This window comes from Pocillopora damicornis, chromosome 1 (assembly GCF_964200805.1).
Source record: "Pocillopora damicornis chromosome 1, jaPocDami1.2, whole genome shotgun sequence".
NCBI lineage: Eukaryota > Metazoa > Cnidaria > Anthozoa > Scleractinia > Pocilloporidae > Pocillopora > Pocillopora damicornis.
This window is the reverse complement of record NC_142670.1, coordinates 20,126,076-20,137,481: the sequence shown is the minus strand read 5'-3', so window position 1 is coordinate 20,137,481 and position 11,406 is coordinate 20,126,076. Positions and strand designations below refer to the sequence as shown.

Genomic DNA, 11,406 nt, shown 5'->3' with positions numbered 1-11,406 from the left:
GGGGGTAATGCAAAACCTCACAGTAAGGTGCGAGACATTTAATGATAGCCAGGTCGGAAAGCTCAAAAGGAGCATGGTATATAGTAAGAAAAGATAGAGGGTTGTCGACATCTTGGAGTGCAAAATGTTCAGTGTCCACTTGCAAAGAATTGAGCCGAAGGAATTTCTCTTTGGCCAAGATAGACTCTAAAGTAACGATAACCTCCCCGTTCATTTTACTCTGTAAACAGGCAATCTCCGACGCGTCGATTTCGGCACTCGCGAGGGCTTCAAAAACTGACTTTGCCGTTTTGCTCGCCATAATAACTCCAAGATCTTTATAATTAGATACATTTCTTAACTCAGTACCTCATATATTGTACCATGTGGACCTTTTGTCTTTGTTATGTGAAATTCTCATGACTACATATTTGGAAGGAAGAAAATTGGAAAAAAAGATTCGCACATGATAACACATAAATTCACTTATTTGAAGGTTTTTTCTTCCCTTTCTTGGTTTGTTTTGGTGATGCGTCCACCAATTTCCTGTTCAAATTGACGGTGACCTCCATACCGGATTCCAAGGAGTTGAGAAGGAGGAGGAGGCATTGGTTTGGCAGCAACAGGTGAGGAGGAATGTCTGGAAGCGGTCAAAAGAGAATCAGAGAGAAGAGCAGGAATTCGATGACGTGGCGGATCAGGCACAGATTCAAGAGAGTTTAAGAGGCCATCAGAACTTAGAATTGGGGAATCGGGCAAAGAAACAGAAGGTGAGTTGCTAGAACCAGATAAGATAGCATCAGGAGGAGTAGAAATTTCAGCAGTGGGCACTTTCAGAAATTAGAGGGGAGGCGGTGGAAAGTAAATAATCTTCGCTGTGACCACACAAGGAATCGCTCAAACGATCATCTTCATCAGACTCTACTGTGACATCTTCCTGCTCATCTGTTCGAGAAACCGTTGAGCAAAAGCAAGAATAAGTGCAGTTAATCCCCATATGGCCTTCCTCCTTACAAATACAACACAACACAGGAGACAGACAATCACGGGCCTCGTGGCCGATACACTCACAGTTAAAACACACACGATTGGGACACACCTTACTGAAATGACCAGGACAATTACATTTATGACAGGTTGGTACTTGGGAATTGTGTTTGATGAATATCTGATATTTCCCAAACTGGAGGAAGCTGGGGATCGGCTTGAATATTCATACACAATAATGGTGGAGGCCGTTCTTAATGTTTGGGGCCAAAGAGTGTTTGCCATAGGGGTAATGCAGGACTTTGCAAAAGGGAGCGAGACCTTTAATAATGGCCAGGTCTGAAAGCTCAAAGGGGGCGTCATATATGGTGAGGAAAGAAAGACGTTTATCGATGTCTTGTAGTGCAAAATGTTCTGTGTCAACTCGTAAAGAATTAAGGGGGAAGATTCTCTCTTTGGCTGAGATAGACTTGAATGTCACAATACACACATACATACTTTATTGTTACCTCCCCAATGGGGCTTTTCAGGAACAATTATTTAAATTACTTATAACTACACAATTAAAATTAAATTTAAGAAACATTTACAACATTATCTAAACTTTTTAGTCGAGAAAAATACTAAAAATATATGAAGTTTAGGGAGTATTTCCAAAATTGTCTAAAAGCTTATTCTTTAAGATATGTTTAAAAACTTGAACTGAATGGCTCGAGGGGTCTAAATTGTTCCGAAGTCCAATAGTTCTGTAGTAAAATGTTCTTTGTCCCGAGGCTGTTTTAAAAAGAGGTATATTAACCTTTTGGCCACTCCTAGTTGTACGCTTGGTAACTTGCTCTCGGGTAATGAATTGTGACGTCAGATATTTGGGGGCGTGTCCAGAAATGCATTTAAAACCCATGATAGCTTGGCGGTAGTATAGTTGGTCCTTAACAGGTAACCAAGACAAACTTTTTTCGTGCTAACGATTTGACATGCGAAGTTCTGCACAACCTGCAATTTCCGTATATTTTTCTGTGTGGTATTTGCCCAGACATTCGAGCATAAGTACAACTTACTTAAAACTAAGGCATTTCTCACGGTTAGCAACGACGTTCTGTCAAGACAGTGTTTGACACACTTCCTGACTTGGTGTTTAAGGTTTTTATAGGTAGACCAGGCATGTGGATCATTAGTTCTATGAGCTGTTTTGTGCCAGACATTTCTAGATTTCATAAGTTCACGTATCTCCTCCGTTATGCAGGGATTTGGTTTTCCACGAACTTTAATTGATCTAATCGGAGCGTAATGATCGAGAATTTCGTTGAACAACAGGTCAAATGTGTGTAATTTGTCATCAACGTAGTCAAATACTTCCACAACAGACCAGGGTGCACTGGACATATCAAACTGAAAAGCGTCTGGATTGTAGTTTTTAAAACCCCTAGTAATATATATGGTCTTAGGTCGAGATAATTTCAGATGTAGGACGGGAAAGACCATGTCATGGTCACTAATCGAGCTGTCCATGACACCAGCCTTGACAACTTGTTTGGTTTGCAAAGCAAGAGTAACATCTAAAAGATACCGACGCGGTTTGGTCACTCTAGTAGGAGCAGCAATTAATTGCAATAAGTTAAACGACTCGTAAAAGCTGGTTAAAGATTTCCATTCTCTACATTCGGTGCTGAGAAGATTACAGTTTAAGTCCCCCATTATGTACACAGGCTTGTCCAGTGATAACGCATAAATCAAAGTTGTTGTTAAATCGTTCTCCCAACAGGTAAGCGGTGTATCCAGAGGTCTATAAACAGTCCAAATAATAATTGACTTTTAAATTCCCAACCTTTATTTTCGACCAAAGCTGATGAAAACCAGTGGTTGAAATGTCAGAGATTTCACCCATTAGTTCTGTACGATAGGTATTCAAGACGTATGCACAGATCCCGCCGTCAGTCTTGTTACTTCAATCGACCCTGTAGATGTTATAACCAGGCACTTCAATCTCCAAATCTGAAACAGAGGCATCTAGCCAAGATTCAGATATAGTAAACATGTCGAATTTGTTTGATAAAATAGTCTCTTTAACAAGCAAAAAGTGATCCCAGCATTTCAGCGAGCGAATATTAAGGTGAGCAATCTTTACATTGTTGATGGAACCATTTGGACCAGGATTGAGTTCTATGTTGAAGATCAGCTTGAGTAGCGGTTGAAAAGTCAATGTAGAGTCACGATATAATGCACATGCACGCTGTGTTCTGCTAACCTTTGCTATCACAAGTAAGTGTTTGGTCTGCCTTATTGTTGTTGGTTCTCAGATGAAATAGGAATTGGACTTAAAGCTGTTCTTCTCCAGAAATTCCAAAAAAATCAGTGGTAGATGAAGGGCAAATTGTAGTTCTATGAACTGGTAATAGAGAGACGTTCATTGTAGCAGTGACAAGGAAGAATATTGCCCCCATGAAGAGAACACGTTTTGGAGTGGTCATGCTAATTAGTTGAATCTGTGTGCCACAATCACCTCCCCATTCATTTAACATTGCAAGCAGTGAATCTGACGCGTCGGTTTCGGCGCTTGTGATGGCATAGAAGACTGACTTCGCTGTTGTATTCTTGTTCTGAGTGAACAAAGCGGCTTTTGGCCACTGAGGCATCACATTTTCGAAAGTTGGAGCTCTCTGCTGGCGTGGAGGGTGGTCAAAGGACACGGTCCTTGCCACCTGTGACACGTAAGACTCCATTAACAATCTGATGATTTTCATCTGGAACGGCACCATCTCCCATCTCATTATCATTAACAGGCATCTCGTTAGCAATCAGTCTTGATTTATCAGTAATGATTTCATCAGTTGATGTTTTGAGTGGTTAGGACTTGGACTGTGTAGGTCTAATCGCCTTCTTGATACCCTCAAACATGCCCCTAGAATTTCCAGTGTCAGCAGCTAACTGGATTTCAGCACAGAGATTCATCCAAAAGTTGTTAGCACAGATCTTACATTTCACATTCTCACGACGCCTGGCCTCCCGAAGTGCTTCCAGAGAGCTAGATGATGGATTACGCTGGTAGTTCTGCAGGGCATTCCTCTTTGCCTCGATGAGCGGCTGAAGAGTCACGATGTTTGCATTGAAACAATCCTGGCTGTTGCGTACATTCTTGCCAAAGGCCTTTAATGCTGCAGCAAGGGTGGTGTCCTTGATATGGCTCCAGTGGTCCTCTGTGTTAAGCTCCAGGCAGTCTCCGAGTTTCAAGCTCAGGATTTCATTGAAAATAGAGACATTTTCAGGGATGGCGGTAGCAGAAGCATTAATGCGAAGTGTAGAAGATTGTTTGACGCGATGGAACTTCTTTGGATGTAACTGGATCTTTGTCCAGAGAATGGAGTGATCAGAGTCACAATCAGCACTGTGGTATGCCCTTGTAGTACAAATGTTATTAAGGTGTTCCCGTCTTGAGATGATGAGGTCGAGTTGGTGCCAGTTTTTAGATCTGGGGTGCATCCATGAGAACCTATGGTGCAGCTTCACGCCAAAGAATGCGTTTGTAATACAGAGGTGATGATAAGTGCAAAGCTCCAGAAGGCGTTGACCATTTTCATTGCATTTGCCAACACCGCCGAGGAGAATCAGCACTTCGTTCTTTGGGATATGTTTGATAGCATCATCTAATTGGCTGTAAAAGGTATCCTTGGCATTGGTACTCGAAGTCAGGGTTGGAGCGTTGACAGAAAGCAAGTTGGTGGGACCTAGATCGGTATTGAGTTTTATGTGCATGATGCGCTCAGACTTGGTTGAGCCTGGTTCCACCATATGTACTAGCTTGTTGCTAACAGCAAAACCAACTCCATGTACTCTGGGCTCATCTTCATCTCTACCCTGCCAGAAAAATGTGTATTCCTTTTCTGTTAGGCTTCCACAACCAGCTATGTGCGTTTCCTGTAAAGCAGCGATATCAACTTTGAGCCTAACCAATTCTCTGCTGATGACAGCTGTTTTTCATGCCCAATCAATGTCACGTATGTCCTTGGTAAGTCCGGTCAGCATCGTTTGAACGTTCCAACTCCCATGTGTAAGAGCTGGTCTTCTTCTAATAGATCCTTGATTCTTAGGTGAATAAGTCGCAGCCCACTTGTTAGACTGTTTCCAGACTTAAGTCCTGCTCACCCCAGCAAGATAGGTGGGCAGTGGCGGGAAAGCACCTTATTGACAGGGGGCTGCCCAGTTTAAACGGGCGGTAGCTATCCCATGGGGCTAAAAAGCCCCTCCCACTGTCAGGAATGGCCCCTGGCGTCTGGCTCTACGCCAATCAAGCCATGACTTAGAACTGGTAACTGCCACTCCCCGGTTTGTTTCCATGCCTGGCGAAACCGTAGGGCATGCTGAAGTTGCCTCTCCATGCCCTTGCCTGGGTGGTTGATATGGAGATACTGGTTTGCCCAAGTCCCAGAATCCCCCTCTTGATCTTGCTGGTAGAGTCCGAAGGAAAGGCAGGGCCAGTACATTCCGGACCAGGTCGACTGCAGGAGTTGCCAGTAAATGATATAGCGTCAAAACTGCCTTACGGGGCTCCACTCCTGTTTTTTCTGTCGCGATTCACTCCCTTAGCCTTTGGCTATCCCAAGCCACCACAAGGCAGTGGGACCGTAACCCTGGTAAAGTGAGGCTAAGGGTGTGCTAGTGGAGGGAAGGAAGCGCCTTATTTTTCCTTTTCTAGACCGGCTCCAAGCAAGCAAGGTCTAGCCACTACCCAAGGTAAGTAATTCCGTGATATATAATGGTGCCATACCATTTAGTGCCTTATAAACTAACAATAAAACTTTTAAAAAAATCCGAAAGTGAACAGGTAACCAATGCAGTTGAATCAATACAGGGGTGATATGATCAAATTTCTTGGTTAAAGTAACGATACGAGCAGCTGTGTTTTGCACAGACTGCAAACTACTTATCATATGCTTAGGGAGGCCATACAATAAAGAGTTACAATAATCAAGTTTTGAACTAACAAATGCATGAACAAGAATTTCCGTAGTTTCCTCAGTGAGGTACTTCCTAATTTTAGAAATGTTCCTTAAGTGGTATTACGACGTTTTGCAGATCTCATTTACATGTTCCACCATATTACAGCAATTGTCAAATATGACACCGAGATTCCTAGCTGAAGATTTGGGGAGTATTTGTTCATCACCAACTGACACATATGAAATGGCAGGCTTTGGGTGGAATTTTGAACTAATTACAATCAGTTTAGTTTTCTCCTGATTGAGCTTTAGCATGTTGTTTGTCATCCACCAGTCAATATCTTTGACACGTAGCGCAACAGATTTTTTTTTGTATTTTATTTGTTTTTGGGTTTTTACAGTTTTTACAAGTACGTAAGATACATCACAAATTTCTACATGCATAAATTTACATTACATTACTCTATTACACAAAGAAAATACCACTACACTGGACTACGAGAATAAAAGAAAAAAAAAAGAAAGAAAAAAAACAGAAAAAAAAGAGGCATCACGTATTGATATAAATAATAAATTAGTTCAGAGAGAGCAGATGTCGGACTACACTACATAAAGCAACACTACATAAAACAAAAGGCCAAAAGTTCTAAAGGTTCTAAACGTAGCCAGTAAAAAAAGAACTGTTGAAAGCTACGATGGAATGGAACCGCCCCATGGGAATACGCTTCAGCCACGCGAAATAAGCTTTTGTTATTGAGGAGCTAAATGAAGTGAAATAAGAGATCTTAAGAGCTCCTATCATTCAATTCTGAGAGAAAAAAAATAGGTTCCTTTACATTACCCTAGGAATTGCTTACCATAAGTACACACATAAAGGTCCAGCAGTAAGCACTTGCGAACTAGTGAAAAGATTATCCATGAATAAACAAAGATAAAGTTAATTGAATTGTTTACTGTCAATTAACAGTTTATATGGTTCTGCTCTGCTGAAGGCCGCATGCTTTCCCTGCTTTCTCACCTCGAGCATCTTAGGGATAAGAGGTTAACACATATCCACCACATCTTTAGGAAGGTCAGGCCCAATTCCGACTTCGGATTCTTTATCTAGGGAAGCAGGCAGAGAGAAGACCGCTTCTCGATCGGTGTAACGAAGGAAACGTGCTATGATGACTCATGGCTTGCCTTTCTTGTCGCTTCTCTTTCCCAATCTGTGAACCCTTTGAAACTCAATATCCCAAGCGTTGGCCATCTTGAACCTGTTTTCCAGATATTTCAATAAGGTTTCTTTGGTATCTTCTGCTTCTCCTTCTTCACTTATTCCATAGAAACGCAAGTTTTCACGGCGATGATAGACTTCGTAATTTAATAGCTGTAACCACAGCTTATTTATCTCTTCATTATTCTTCTGGTTTGACTTCTCTAAACTCGCCTTTCCTTCTTCTACATCTTGATTTAAGCTGACTATGCTGGCTTCCAGCTCGCATGTATTAACAGTCAAATTTTTAAAATCCTTCTCGACCCATAAGAAATCTTTCTGTAGACCCGCCACCGTTAAATTCACCTTGTCGACTGTTTCTTGAAGCAACTTGATATCAGCAGCTGTGTGAGTGGCCATTAAATCTAATTTCAAGTGGCCATTAAATCTAATAGTGGCAGCAATGACTTTCTATAGCTTGCCATTCCTGGTTGCGAAATTGTCTTTGTACAGCGCATGCTCGTCAGTAGGGAAAATAGCGTTTGGCAGATATGGGAGTATGTATTTTTGTGGCATTTGCCCAGTCTATCACATTTAAATCAATTATTTTGTAATTTGCATGATTTATGAATTGAGTTCAGCACGTCTTTGGAGCGATGTTTGCCGACACGTCGAACTGCTGTCGCATTATGCAACTTGGTAAGTCGAACCCATGCTAGAGTTGAATCAATTTAATTTGAGTCGAATTTAATTGCAGCAAACGTCGCACCATTCATGCGCCTATTTCAAAATAAATAGGTTCGAAATGTTGGGGGAGTTGCTGCATTCCATGCTCCCCGACTCCTGGCTACCAAGATCACTAGTCTCTACATCAATTTCATTTTCTTTGACTATATTAATTTCTTTTTCTTCGACTACATTAATTACATTATCTTTGACTACATTAATTTCATTTGCGTCATCCATACTACTACTACTTTCTTCCGTTATATTTTCATTATTATTCACTGTTACATTATCTACTACTGATTCATTTTCACTTTCGACGCCATCCATACCCTCAATTGCGGCAAGGAGGGAAACGCCCGATGGGCCAGGGGTCGCTTCAACCTCGGGCGCTCTGGGAGACCCCCAGACAAAACATGACTATCTACAGCGTCCATACTATTTACGGGCTCAGTAATTTCATCATCATCATTCATCGTTCGTTTATTCAGCCTTCTTGCAGTAGAAACTGAATTACAAGGCGGGAATTAATTTACAAATACTTCTACATTATGCATACATAGAACTATTTTAGATATCAATTAAATATAAATATTAAATATTGTGTAAACATTAAATACTATAAGTAATAAGATAAATTGCAGTTAAGTATATTACACATGATTCTAATATTTAATGGTACAAAAATTTCCAAATCTAATAGATCTTGAGGAGGTAGGTACAAACACAGTTCTTCCTGCCCTAAGGGCATATGGTCTTGAAAATTGACTTTGCGGTACTAAATCTCGTAGTAGGTCAGAAGAGTAGTAACTCCACCCAAGGAAAGTAATGCACGCATCCTCCCTCCCTCTGGCATAGATTAATTAAGCCTGACTTCTTAAGCACGTTCTCATAACTCATAAATGGGAAAGTGATTTTTAGAGCCCTCTTTTGAACCGACGCAATTTGATCACGCAAGTACTGCGTGAGGCCAGCCCCTACAGGACTTGCATACTCCAAGACAGATCTCATGATGCTACAGTAGACCAAGATAAGCTGCCCATCAGTTAAACCACACTTTTTAAGAGCACGTATTGCATATGACCTCTTGTTTCCTTTCTTTACAATATGAAATACATGCTTGTTCCACGTTAAGTTATCTGATAAGTGTACCCCCAACAACTTGTAACAGGATACCTTTTCTATTATAGAATTACCAACAGCTAAAGGGGGTGGCAAAAATGGGCAATACTGTAAAAACGTAATGCACATTTCTTTGCACTTCTTGCTGTTGAGAACCATTCCCCTAGAGAAAGCAAACAAGTAAATTTCGGACACAGTAAAATTTAAGTATGAAGGAGAAAGTCTAGGGACAAACTCCATAACTGTAGCATCATCTACATATTTGACTCTATTTTTACAATTAAAGGCCATACTGTTCACTAGAATACAAAACGAGATAGGGGCCAATTTAGTTCCTTGGGGAATTCTGCCATTGAACTGTATTGTTGGGGACAGCACCGTCCCCACCCTCACCCACTGTTTCCTATTAGTGAGGAAGGCAGCAATCCACCTCATCAAATGTGGGTCCACATCCAGGTTATCCAGTTCATGCAGTAGAGCATTATGATCCACAAGATCAAATCCCGTAAAGAAGTCAGAAAAAAACAACCTGACATACATCTCACTACGGTCAATGGTCTCCAAAATTAGCAATTTTCTTGGGGCACGGTTGGATGGCCACCACCTTAAACTGGGCCTTTTCCTCAAAAAAATCGAAAAGAGACTTCGCAATATCATAATCGGAGGGGCCGTCAGGGAATTCTCCAAGCTTGATGTCAATAGAACGCTCAAAACGACCCGAGATCCCCATCTTGAAGGGAAAGTCGGAAAAGGCAAGGGCCCAAAAAGGGGCACGCCCTGAACCCTAGACTAACCCCAGATGGGATGGGCGACCAAAGAAAGGAAAAAAACCACCGAGTTTTCCCTCCCGGCAGGTACTCCTTCCCGGCTGAAAAAAACAATACACCGTAATACTCACAATAATCCGGCCCAAAGAAGAAAAAGTTCACAAGAGCGAGGTCACCCCTCTAATGAATAGCTTCTCTCCACGAGCCAAACCAGGAAAAGGATCCGCGAAGATACTAAGACGCAGGCCAGAAACCTGCGTCAGTTAAGTTTTTTTTATATTTAAGGCGAATGGCCAGGCTCCCGTGAGGGCGGTGCAATGCTAATCCAACCCAAGGCGGGGAGTGCAAGGCCTTGAGGTTGGGTTCACCATTAAACAAGAGGGTCACCAGACACCAACTTCGTTGGGGAATCGAACCCCACCTAGCAAAACATTAAACACACCCACACCGGAGAGACAAGAAGGAAAACGCACACGCTCACGGTAACGATAATGAAACGATAAAAATATCCCCTAACCAGCCAAGGGGCGGTACGCAAACAAAAAACAAAACAATAATCAGAGCCCCTAGCCAGCCAAGGGGTTGCACGTAAAACAAAAACAAAAACAATAATGAAAACCCCTAGCCAGCCAAAGGGTGGCACGCAAACAAAAAACAAAACAAGCAAGGAGCAGCCGAAAAATAAGCTAGAGAACAATCGACAGAGCATTGCCACTTACAGAGGCGATGACACCGCGCCAGGCCTGCCAAAATTCAGAGATCAGACGGACATACTCGGCGTCTTTCAAGACGGCAGTATTGAGTTTCCACAGGCCTGGACCAGAGGCAATGATGTCGGGCACTGTGACAGAGACCTGGACCCCACAGTGATCTGAGAAAGGACAGGGCACCACAGAGCAAGCTGAGACGGACGAGACCCACTGGGAAGGAATAGCGACAAGGTCGATGCGCGAGGCGAGAGCGCCATTTCATCTGGACCACGTGAACCCTGGACTAGACATGTGCAAGTACCTGAAAATATCCACCACAGAACACGCATCGAAGAGGCCACGAAGGGCAGAAGAACTTTCTCGAGACATGTCCGACGGATCGGAGCCACACCTATCCAAGGCCCAATCAAAGACCGTGTTGAAATCACCACAGAACAGGGAGGGAACAGAAAAGTCAATTTTGACTTGAAGGTCGTGCAAAAAGGAGTCCAGGGCGGGATTACGGTTAGGGATGTACAGACAGCACACGCGAAAAGACTGGTCCTGGAAAGAAAACTCACATTGGAGGTAACACCCCTCCGTGTCGCACCAGGAGTCCGAAACTGACAAAGAGTCACGAGAAAGAATAGCACAACCAGAGGAACGCACGGAGCCCGGGGAACACGCCACACCAAAACCTGAAGACTGAAACCACGACGAGCACTCCTGCACAGAGGAACAGTGGACCTCTTGGAGACAGATGATGTTGGGCCTCACGGGAAGGGAACGGACCCAATGCAAGAGTCCCGCCCTCTTCGAGGCATCCCTGATGCCATTACAATTTAAGGATAACACCGACAAGGCCATAAAAAATGAAAAAAGGAAAACATTATTTACTCTTCTTCTTTTGCACGCCAGCCCCAGGAACTGCCTTCGATCTTTTAATGATAGAGGCCATAGCCACGGCAGCTGATGGAATTATGGAAAGGTTTGAGCGCTCATGACCC

At 42.7% G+C, this 11,406-nt stretch overlaps 1 pseudogene; it reads right to left on the bottom strand.

Annotated features, from left to right (window-relative positions):
- Positions 1-461: 461 nt before the first annotated feature.
- LOC149052646 (uncharacterized) lies at positions 462-976 on the bottom strand (annotated as a pseudogene).
- Between the last annotated feature and the right edge of the window lie 10,430 nt (positions 977-11,406).